This window comes from Cryptomeria japonica, chromosome 8 (genome assembly GCF_030272615.1).
Source record: "Cryptomeria japonica chromosome 8, Sugi_1.0, whole genome shotgun sequence".
Taxonomy (NCBI): Eukaryota; Viridiplantae; Streptophyta; class Pinopsida; order Cupressales; family Cupressaceae; genus Cryptomeria; species Cryptomeria japonica.
The window spans coordinates 483548354-483560754 of record NC_081412.1 but is presented as its reverse complement, the minus strand read 5'-3'; positions in this window follow the sequence as shown (position 1 = coordinate 483560754).

Below are 12401 nucleotides of genomic sequence, written 5' to 3'. Positions count from 1 at the left end.
GTGGTTCCGGGTCTTTGGATGGACATTGAAAACAGATTGGCCACCAATGGGTACAAATTGAAACCCTACCATGCGAAGCGCGCAGGGGACCTGAGAGGCCGGACGGACACCTAAGAGCCCGAAGGGGGACCCAAGAGGATGGAAGGGGACCTGAGAGGCCGGGCAAGCGACTTGAGAAGCACAGGACAAAAGCAGGAGACTTTTGGGCAAGGAAAACCGAGAAGGATGAAGGGCGATCCCAGAGACAGGGGACCTGAGCCGAAGATTCTCTAGACAAATTTTTAAAAATAAAATAAAATCGTACGGCCGTACGAGACAGTTAACTGTACAACAAGAAAAAATTGTGAAAAAAACACCACCGCATGGGGCCGTACGACAAATGACCGTACAGCTGGAAGAAAAAAAAAAAGATGTGATGACCGTACGGTGGAACCACCGAAGGTGGGACCAATGCGCGATGGAACCACCAAAGGTGGTCACACCGGCGATGGGACCACCGACGGTGGATGCCACTGAAGGTGGATGCCATCGTGCGGTGGTCAACCGCACACCCAACATAAACCCCCGCATAGGCGCACACACTGCACACAAAGCCGCACAAAGCTACACAGTCACTCCGTCGTCATGGTCCGTCGTACGGTGGAGGGGTGTAGGCCGCACGGGAAGGTGGTCGCACGATTGGGAAGGTGGCCGCACGATCGGAGGTGACAGTGTTGTTGTTGATCGTACAGGGAGGTTGTATGGTCGGGGTGCCATCGGGGACATTACAGTGCCAAAAAAAAATGACGACGACCAGATTTAAAATGATTCGCTGGAGTTTGAAGCCAGGACACTGGAAATTCAGAGTGGAAAAGAAGGGTTTTTGGCATCTTAAAATATCACAAAAATGTTGTGCACCATGGACTTTCATATGGTACTGAGGGTTGTAAATTGGTGTTGGCGGTGGGGGCGCCGCCCCTCGACCCCGCGGGGGCGCTGCCCCAGACCCCACGGGGGGCGCTGCCCCTCGACCCCGCTGGGGGCGTTGCCCCCAGACCCCCAGTTTATTTTTGAGATACAGAACACCATAGGAAGTGTTGTGGTTGTTCGTATGGTGAGAAAGAAGCCTGCAGCTAAGCATTGGTGGGGAAGCCATAAGCCGTAGAGGGAGATGGATTTGGAGGTTGGGAACAAATAGAGTTTGAGGGAAGGCATTGTAGGTCCGCGCAGTTGTATGACACCAAGGAGTTATTCAGTTCAATTTTTAGCCTTTGGGGAGTGTGATGGAAGATTTGAGGTATCTCCTAGCATTTGTGCCAGCAGATTGTGGCCACCTCCGGGCATGACTGGTACGCTTTGAGAAACTCGGAGTATGTCTCGGCTGGACATGAGGTTGCCTTGGTGGATGCACAAAGGGCTCGGGAAGAGCTGACCACCAAGTTGGAGGCAATAGTCGCATGAGACTTAGTTCAGCGTACCCAGGAGTTGGATGTCCGGAGAGCAGCACGGGTGGCTATTGAGGACAAATTGGCTAGGGAGACAGTATCAATTGAGTAGTAGTTGGTGGAAGCTGAGACTGAAAAATGTGTTTTGCAGACAAGTTTGGGTTAGGCACAGGAGGACTGTGATGGCAAAGGAAACAATATTGGTGAAATCCGCACTTGAGCATCGGATGGTAGCAGAAAAGGGTTTTCAGGTGAGGACGCAGCAAGTGTATAAGATCTGGGCCTGACTGGCGTCAGTAGTTCCTGTCGTTCATCTCTATTTTGTATTAAGTCATCAGAGTCGACTTCTTTTCTTGGGGGGGATGATGTTGCCCGGAATAATCATTATGTTATGTTGTTATATTATGTTTATGTTGTCGTCGGTAATAATGAGTTACGGTGGTCAGTTAGTTAGCCGACAGGTAGGTAGTTGGAGTCGCGACGGTTGTGTCGCACCCCTTTGGGTATTATATATTGTGTACCTTTTCTTCGAAGTATGATCATGTTAGTCATGTCAGATGTAATGTTATAAGCACTTATTGTACATGGACTGTGGAATTAAAACAGAGGCTGGTTATTTAATATATTTCCATTATGTTCTGTGCATTTACTTTCTGCATTTAACCGTTTACTCGAGAGGGCAAACATTCTCTAGGTTGTCATCTTGAGGATCAAGTGCTCTTCCAAGTGAGGGCCACCTTGAACCTTAGAGATCTTCAAAGATAGAGGACAATGAGGCAATTTTAGAGTATTTAATCTATTCATGTGTTTTGATTTCTAACATCTAATGCAATACTTCATTGGTGTATTTGAAGTGTTTTCCCTCTTGCAGGTGGAAGACCACATCTCCAACATACATTAATTGGCGCCCACCGTGGGGCTCACGTCCTTGAATTTAATATTTTTGCAAGTTTCTGTGTTGTGAGAAATTGCAAGTTTTGTTTCAACGCGAAAGCTCATATGAGATTTTGTTAGTTATAGTGTGATTCTATTTATTTTGTCATATGGGAAGCTGAGAATTATCGTACGATATTATGCTACTTTTATTGCGATTTCGTTTCATTTGTCATATGGGCAAGTGAGAATTGTCATATGGTCTATTAGGAAAGCTCGTACAAGTTTCTGCTTACTTGTATGAAAAACAAAGAGGCTTTTTTAAGAGTTTTCTAATATGAATTTGCTGATGGCTTAGATGGATGGATGCAAAAGATATGATATGAACCAAGGCTTGAAATTAGGCTTGTGGAAGCCCACCAAGAGATTTGATATTTCATTAACTTTTTCTTCTTCCAGGTTTTAACAATTTTATGTAGGTTTGAAGGAGTTAAATTAGGATTTGATTTTAGTTTTTCTAACTTTTTTCCTAAAAGTTTGTTAAAATTGAACTCATTTTCTTTTCAAGGTAAAAAGAACAACATCTTTTCATTCGGGAAATTAAAAAGAACCACACTTGCAAGGATAAAATTTACAACAAACTTCAAACATTTCTTTTCCAAGTTAAATTTCACATTTCAATTTGGGTTCTAAAAAGAACAAGATAAACTTTCTACTTTCTTGCAAAGGTTAAAATTCACAATCAACATTTACTTGCAAGATTAAAAAGAACAATCCAAATTATGCTTGTTTGGAGCAACATCTCCAATTAGAGGTTAGGAAATAATTTTTTTAAAGGATAAAATGAACTTTTGAGTGCTTTGTCTTAAGTGGTAGGTATATGCTCTCCCCTTAATTGGGTGATCAAAAAGCCAAACCTACTTTTTTTTCATTGCTTTATTTTACTTGAAGCATTTTACAACCATTAGAGGGCTTGTCTTCCCAAATGCCTTGAGGGGGGCTAGTGAGAAGAGCACGACCCAAGTGAGTACAACTAAGCCAAGAATTCTAACTCACTATAATCAAATCGCCTTTTGAGATGAATATCTTGGGGGATAGAGCATATTTGAGTTATCTTTTTTGAGTTATCTCATATCGATCACTTGTAGGGCCTTGAGGTCTCAATGATGCTTGTGTGACTACATCTTGTTTGGTACTTTATTGGGCTATAGGCCTCAATCGCGCTTGTGCAACTTCAAAGGGTATCTTTGAAAAAAAGCCTTTACTAAACGCCATAGCGATAGAGACTTTGAGCCGAGTTAGTTGCCAAAAATTGGCAATATCATAGTGCAAGGGTGGGGAAGAATCTGCCCCCAAGATTAATCACCATACATCTCCCGAGATAACTACTCAATTGAGGAGCAATCCTCTTTGGGTTAATTTCTGGAAAAAGGCAAAAAAATGGGTGCCCTCTAGGTGGTGACAAGGTTGTTTGAGCTGACAGAGTATCGAGACTAGTGGGCTATGATATTGTTAATGACCTTTGAATAAAGAGTCCATCTGATGTGTATTTATTGTGTTCCAACCTAGTGAAAACATCGGGGATTTGAATACATCCTCAAAAGAACATACACCCAATGTTTAGCATTAGGATGGCCATTGTTTTCAAGTGTGATATGTATTCTTGTCATAAATGCTAAAATATCTTGCAAAAACATTCAAAATAAAACTCAAAAATCAGTTCAAAAACAAGGAAAAGTCATAGGTGAGAAATTTTTGAATCCAACCAAGCACCTTTGGAGGTGGTTATGAACTTTTCAACTATCTTTAGGCAATACTTTCATCCAACAAGATTGGGGGAGTATCAAACCAAGTGATCAAGAATCTATCATCCATCTGTCTCAACGATAACAATACCTAGCTAGGTATTCAAGTTAGTCAAATCAATTTTCCATATCGGGAGACTTTATCCATATCATTTGACTTGCTTTTTCATAGGGGCCTATCAAACAAACCCTCTATTCGACTTAGTAAGCTTGAGTATCCGAAACAAAGTATCCATCAAGTCAACAATATCAACCTATCCAAACTGAAACTTTGATCACTCATGTGACCATCCCTTGTCGCTTGAAAAAGAAGAATCTTATTCAAAGGAAATGAGTCCTAGCCTAAATCAAGATCAAGATATCATGGCTCTCCAATCTTATCCTATTTTTTATCAGGATCCCACCTATCAAAAATCTTATGATGATCCCCTAAGATTTTGTAATTCCATCCACAATGATCCCCTTTTATCTCAAGAGTAGAGTCCCATTCAACATCCACCTCCTAAGAAAGAGCACGATATACCTTCCATCTCCTTCACTAATCTAATTCAAAATCAAGAGAAAAGCACAAACTCAAATGATCCTACTCCAAGTCAAGATCAAGATCAAGGAATCCTTTCATCCTCCAAATCCATTTTAGGTCCTTGCATTCCAAAGTCAAACTCTTCATCCTTCAAATCCATTTTAGGTCCTTTCATTCCAAAGTCAAACTCTTCATCCTCCAAATCCATTTTAGGTCCTTTCATTCCAAAGTCAAACTCTTCATCCTCCAAATCCATTTTAGGCCTTTTCTTTCCAAAATCAAACTCTCCATCCCTTCTATCCATCTTGGGTCCTTACCTCCCTCCATCCACCAATCCATCACCTCAAATGATCCATAAGAAAGATCAACAAAGGCACACATCTTTGAACTTCTTTCAACCATCTATCTAAAGATCTTTCCAAAACTATTCTTCCATCATTTCCTTTATCTATTTTGGGTCCTTATGTCCCAGAATTCAAATTTCCTCCATCACTTCTCGAGTTGTGTACCAACACTCATCTTGAATACATTTCCATCTATCCTCGCACAAATATTCAAACATTCTATCTGTTATCCAACACCTCTTTTCTATCCTTCCATCCCTTTCATTCAATCCTTTGCATAAATTCATCATCTGTGAAATAGGCATTTGTGTCATTTTGTCACATGCTTTCCCATACTCGAATCTCATGTTTAGTCCTTTTCCTAGATATCTATTCATGAAACGCTTTAGAATCCAAGGTTGTTCCTCTTTATATTTTTATTTTGGTTGGGATACACACTCAATCCAGAAAAGAACCACTTATCGCATCCAAACATTGACATCTTTTGATTACTATATCTCATAAACTTAATCAATTGCTCTAAATCATTGTGATCTCTTAGTCTAAGACATGGCTAGTCAAAAATCTAAAATCTTGCTTCAACGCCACTGTAATTATCAAACCCATGTAAGTTTCATTACTTACAAGCCAATGCAAGAAAAATAAAGAGCAAAAAGTCAATATCAAAAGATCAAAAGCATGATCAAGAAAAGAAATATCAAGAAAACAAAATGCAATGAAATGCAATATCAAAATGCTCGGCTATGGGAACATGCGAGTAACTCCATCGAGGCTATGGATGCTTGGCTGGCAATAGAGAAACATTTGTGATATTACAATGATAACCTCGTCGGAGCTATGGACGCTTGTTGGCAGCGAGGCTCTATCCATGATGTTGTTGAAGTTAGGGTAACTCATGTAGCTAGCCACATTGGATTCTGAAGATTACAATGATCATATGAGCCGAAATGAACCCAATTGCACACACATGGGTAATCAAATACTAAGTAACTTGATCCAGTTTGGGATTCTTCTTCCCTTTTGAGTCTACTTCCTAGTTGCTAGATATGTTCGGTTGAATTTTTCGGAGGTTCTAAGTGTGGGTTGGGTCTCTATCTTTGAAAAGTTAAAGAACACTTAATCAAGTGGTGCTAAATATTGTGACAATCTTACATATAACCTCTTTGCAAATGGAGACCTCTATAATTGGGGTCAAAGTTTCATCCACTCTATTCTTCATACCACATCTCCCAGTATCCTTACTCCAATATTCATTACCCTATCTAAATTCATCGAGTGCTATCTACAATCTTGCTTCATGCTAATCCATACCATCTATCTTAACTATTCATTTCTTCCATCATCTATCACTATCTATGATCTTGTTTCTCCTATCCATATCCTATCTGAATCCATATCCCTTTTTCCATCCTTGATCTTGATAAAAAATAAGGACAAAACATGATTTCACAAAGCTCTTGATGTGTCTCCTCATAAGCTACCTTCACGGTTCAGTCATCCATTCATAATATTCCTTGTCTTTCTATACATTGGGGCAACCAAATACATCTTTCTTTTAATCTAAAAAGCTCAAATAGCTCAAAAAAAAAAAAAAAAATCGTAAATGTCTAAAAAACTAGAAAAATAAAAATAAAAAAAATAAAAAATTGAAAATCAAAGCATGAACGCATGGCCCATCCATCCAATCAACAACAAGAAAACTCTCAAAGTCTGCAATCAAACTGATCACATGTCTTGTTAATCAATTCATCACTCTAAATCCATCAACAGCAACATGTCTTATATAGGGATAGGTACACTCAAAACCAGACGGATCAGTCTTATACGGGGTACTCACTCTTTGAAACCAGGCATTCTTATCAATCATCGAACAAATCAAAACAATGGCATACATCAGTATGACTACTAGATTTTTTCCTAGTTAGCCTTATCTTTATCAATTGATGGTAGTACATATTTCATCTTTCAAAAAATGAAAAACAAATCAAAAAGTACAATAAAAGAAAGTGGTGAAAACCTAGAAACAAACTCGTTATTTGTGATAGAGCGGTTCCTCCATCTATTTGTACATATCATATCCACCCATCTGAGCCATCACCAGGAATTCATAATTTCACTAATGCTTATCAATCCTGGACATACTTAGCGTAGTTACTGTCCTTGATTATTTGAAAAGTTATCCGTATCATGTCCCGCCATGGCTTGGTGGTCAATGTACATATTCCATATCGTAAATAGTATCTACAGTGGAGGGAAAAATCTTAACCTTGCTAGGGGAAGATCACCTTTGGTTTTCAAACAGACAATCGATCACAACAAACACATCGAGACGAAAACAGGATCACGACAATCAATGGTAAAACAAAGAAACATGAACTGATCAAAACTAAACAACGAGGCATTTGCAAGATGTTTTATCCAACAAAATGCATAGGATGACATGCATGTTTATCTATGGTTGTTTTCGATTTTTCTTTTCATATCTCCTAAGCGACTCAAGGATGTCTCCACGACGAGAGAAGAAAGGAAGGAGTATGATATTTTCTTTGTTTGCTAGTTGTGAGTGAAGCCTTTTTACTATGCAAATTTGATCTACAACGTGATCTAGTGGCATATCATTGAAGACATTGCGGATTTCTATAGGACAAAGGTTAACTCTTGTTTGTTTTATGCAAGCAACACTCAGATCATCTTGGTTCAATTATACCTCGAAGTTTGTGTCATCTTGCAATATCAAAATCCATGTAAGTTATACTCAGGTCATTATGGTTTAATTATACCATGATGCTTGTATCAACTTTCAACAAATCAAGGCCCAATGATGAAAACAAAGGAAGCAATGGCACTTTGGTCAAAACATATGAAAAAATTTGGGAACGAGAATGCATTCGTATCATTTCATTATCATTATCATCTTAATCTTGCATTAGGTTGCATATCATTTTTACCTTGCATTAGTATCATTTCATTATCATTGTCATCTTAAAATCGCATTAGGCTGCGTATCATTATCACTATCATTACCATATCATATTAAGATCACATTAGGTTGCATATCATTATCATTATCATCGTCATATCATTTGAAAATCATACATCTCATTTTCAAGACACATCTCATATCATACATCTCATTTTCAAGATACATCTCACATCATACATCTCACATGCATATCTCCTGCATCATCATGGAATATTTCTACACTTTCATATCTTCATAATTCATCCAACTCTCATCTATCATGTCTTATACATGATGTATCTTTCCTGAAACCAGACGTTTTGATAAGGTCTTATACAGGATATATTGTTCATGAAACCAGATATTTTGATAATCTTTGTCTTATATAGGAAGTGTCATTTCTGAAACCAGACTTGATCTCAATCTTATCAATTCTATCAATCCATTTCATCTGATCCATTATATCACGTCTTATACAGGATGTATCCTTCCTGAAACCAGACATTTTGATCAGGTCTTATACAGGATATATCATTCCTGAAACCAAATGTTTTGATCATCTTTCTCTTATACAAGAGGTGTCATTACTGAAACCAGACTTGATCTCATTCTTATCAATCTGATCAATCTTATCAAACCCATGCATGTCATAAACTATCCACTCTTCTATCTTTCAAATAACATTCTTCTTCTTTCGAGAGATCATTCATGCCTTTGGTGCACAGACGATCTCCTGAGGGGGCATTATCATATCGAATCTCCATATCAATCTCATATCAGCTTCATATCGATAAAATCACATCAGCGTATCATCAAAATCAATTTTTCATATCCAAGGAATCATATCAACAATTTTGGTGACAACATCATATCGAAAATTTTTGACAACAAATTGAGCATTTTTCTTTGAATCAACATGCGGTCACACGTTGACTCAAAGAGGGGCAAAATGTAGACACCTAAAAGTTTCCCAATGAATCAAGTGATTTTTATTCACTTAATTATCCATAATTCTTCCAATTAATTAAATTAGGATTTAATTAATTTCCCTATTCTTCTAATTGACCTTTTAATCAAATTAAAGATTTGATTAAATCTCCTTCTTCTAGCCTAACCTATTAATTAAACTAAGGTTTAATTAAGTACCTTTAGCCATTTGATTAAAATCCCTTTTCCCCCTTTTGATTAAATTCACATTTAATTAAAAATCCCCTTTGCAAATAAATAAATCATTATTTATTTGTTTATAGTCCCCCCACTTGCAAAATCCTATAAATGCAAGTTTCATCCCTTTTGGCTAAATTAAACCATTTTAATTTTCTAAATTACCTATTTTCCCTCACCCACTTGCAAAATCCCACATTCCCCTAATCATTATTCTAGAAGCATTCTAATCCTATCGTAATCATGTCCTATTCTCCTAATCATGTCCCATCCCTAAAATTGGGGAAGTCACTTCTCCAAATTTGGGGAAAGTCTTCAAAATGTGTTGAAGACTCTACCTTATTCAACAAGCTAACTTGTTGAGTTCCCCAAATTTGTAAGAGCCTTACAAATTAGCCCCAAAATTCTTCTAAGGCATTTAATTCCTCTTACAAACTCACACCCCTTAGCCATGATGGTTGTCCCTTAACCATTTACCCATCTTGCACAAGAGTTTACCTCTTGGGTAATAGCATGACTCCCTAGTTAATGACATTATCCACGATGTCACTCCTTGAGGTTATCCCTGATTTCTTGATTAGCATTTAATGCTTGTTTAGCATCCCCTCAATACCTCTCAAGGTGACATTTGTCAACTTGGGATTGGATTGAATCTATCCCATGGATTGATAACTTTCAATCTTAGCCCTTGTTGAGATTACTCAATCTCAACCATCCATTTCTCTATTTTCCCTATAAATAGAGCCCATTCCTTCTTCAATTCATAAAGTCTTTTGTGCATCAAAATTATAGTCACATTGCAGGTTAAGGAGCTCTATTTATCATCACCAAGCATCAACATCACCCTCAAGAATGCATAGCACATAGTTTAGCTTCATTTAGTTGCATTTTAATCTTCCATCCTAGCTTAATCTCACTTCTTTTATAAGTTTTGCATTCTCATCTTAGTTTAATTAACTCACATAGCATACTTAGGTTTCAATTTGGAATATACTTTGCCTCCTAATCACCTAGCTTGCATCCTTTATCTTCATCTTCATCTCTTAGCACACACTAGAATCCTAGTTGCATCCATTTCGATTCTAGTAGCATTTTTCATATAACTCGTTCTAGGTTGTTATCTTGAGGATCAAGTGCTCTTCCAAGTGAGGGCCACCTTGAATCTTAGAGATATTTAGAGATAGAGTACAATGAGGTGATTTTAGAGTTTTTAATCTATTCATGTTTTTTTCATTTCTAACATCTAATGCAATGCTTCATCAGTGTGTTTGAAGTGTTTTCCCATTCGACCCTTATTTCATCAAACTCTTCAATTTTCACTTTGTCATTATTAAACTCTTATTTCATCATCTCCATTTGAGCTAAATCCCCAATCAATTTTCATCCATCCAGACGATCATCAATCCCCAAATAATATCTCTATCCAATCATCAATAAAGTCTCGGGTTACCTTCCCCTTCTTCTACCTATAATCAATGTATTCTTCCATAATTATTTTCATTCCATCCTCAAGGACTTAGCACATCAAATTTCTAATCCAATATTTCAAATCAATCAACCTCAAACTAAGGTCGACACTTTGTGACAGTTTGATTTAGACATTTATCTTTAATCAATCATCAATTAGATTTTGTGCTTGGGAAAGAATCTCCCCCAAGTACATTTGATTAATCATTTTGGGTTCATCAAAACCCTAATCCTTTTTCCCTCATTTTCTTAGGAATGTAAGGCTATCCTAAGTATAAGAAGGCTTGATCAATTATACCTTAATCCAAAGGTCTAAATTTTACCTAGCTTTGTGGTTAACATCATCAATTCCCATCTAAGTCCTAATCCAAGGGCTAAGGTATTATTTTAATCTAATCAATCTTATCCTAATCCAAGGACCAATCCAATCCAATCAAATAAAACCCAATTCAATCTAGACAAATTAAATCAAATCAAATCAATCCAAATCAAATCCAAAGTTACTAAGTCCTAGTCCTCATCTTCATCTAACATCATCTCATCACCTTTCTTGACCAAATCACATTCATGCAATTCCAACTTATCACCCCATTCTCAATATTTTGAGGTTACCCTTTCATGGTCTACACACACTCACAAAAGAAAAAGATGGTTGCCCAAAGAGCTGAACTTCTCGATCACAATTCTTATCAAAGACCTTCTCCAACCCAAATCCAAAATCCAAACATCAAAGCTTGTTATGAGAAAATTCTCATGGAATTTCATGGATCACCTTGTCAATCATGCCCACCCCAACCTGCTTACCAAGTTAATCCCATAACCTCCCATCTATCTACCATATTTTCATCCATTCCACCTCAGGACATTATATCCAATCCCAGTCCATCTCATATCCCTTATCTTTCCCCTACCTTTGACAAGGGAAATCCATCTTATTCCCCATCCATGTCTTCATATTACCCCTCATCCACATTCCTGTCCTATCCAACATCCATACCTCGATCTTCTCCCCCATCCACATCCCAATATAATTCTCCATCTAAACCTCCACATAATCCTCATCCTCCAAAATTCACACCATCCCCATTTTGCAACTCCTTTCTCTACTAGCAAAAGAGAAAAAATCCCCACCTCCAAACAAAGTTGCCCAATATTCCCAAGTCATCCATCCACCTCCATCACCTCTGAATCAAGACAACCCTCAATTTCCTAAGCTTCATGATACCACCATCCCCTCATCTACCCATGTTGAAGAATCCATATCCTCCAATATCACACCGTCCCCACAATCCCAAACATCTCAAGTGCTTGTTCTAGAGCATGCTATCATAGATTCCTCTCCACCTCAAGATCAAGGCATCCCTCCATCTCATGATACATCTACATCTCAAAATCCATATCTATCCTCCACTCCATTTCATGATCCCATCTGCCCTACTCCATCTCATGAACCCATCCCCTCCACTCCATCTCAAGATCCAATCATCCCTTCCAATCCACCACATGATCCCATCCCAATTAAAGATCAAAGTATTTCTCCATCTCCATGTCATGATCCCAATCCATCTCAAGATCCTAATATTCTTCCTAATCCCCCACAAGATCCCACACCTACACAAGATCCCATCACCCCTATCCAAGATATCCATGAATCCCATTCCTATCAACTTGTCTCTTCCACTTTCATTCACTTTGGTTTCCTCCAAGAGCTTACAATCTATCCCATATCCTATCCCCCTCAAAATGGACTTGCATCTTGTTTCCAAAATAATAAGTATCCTATTGGAAAAAGAATGTGAAAAGATGAATTATCAAGGCAAAGGGTTAGGCCTCCATGAA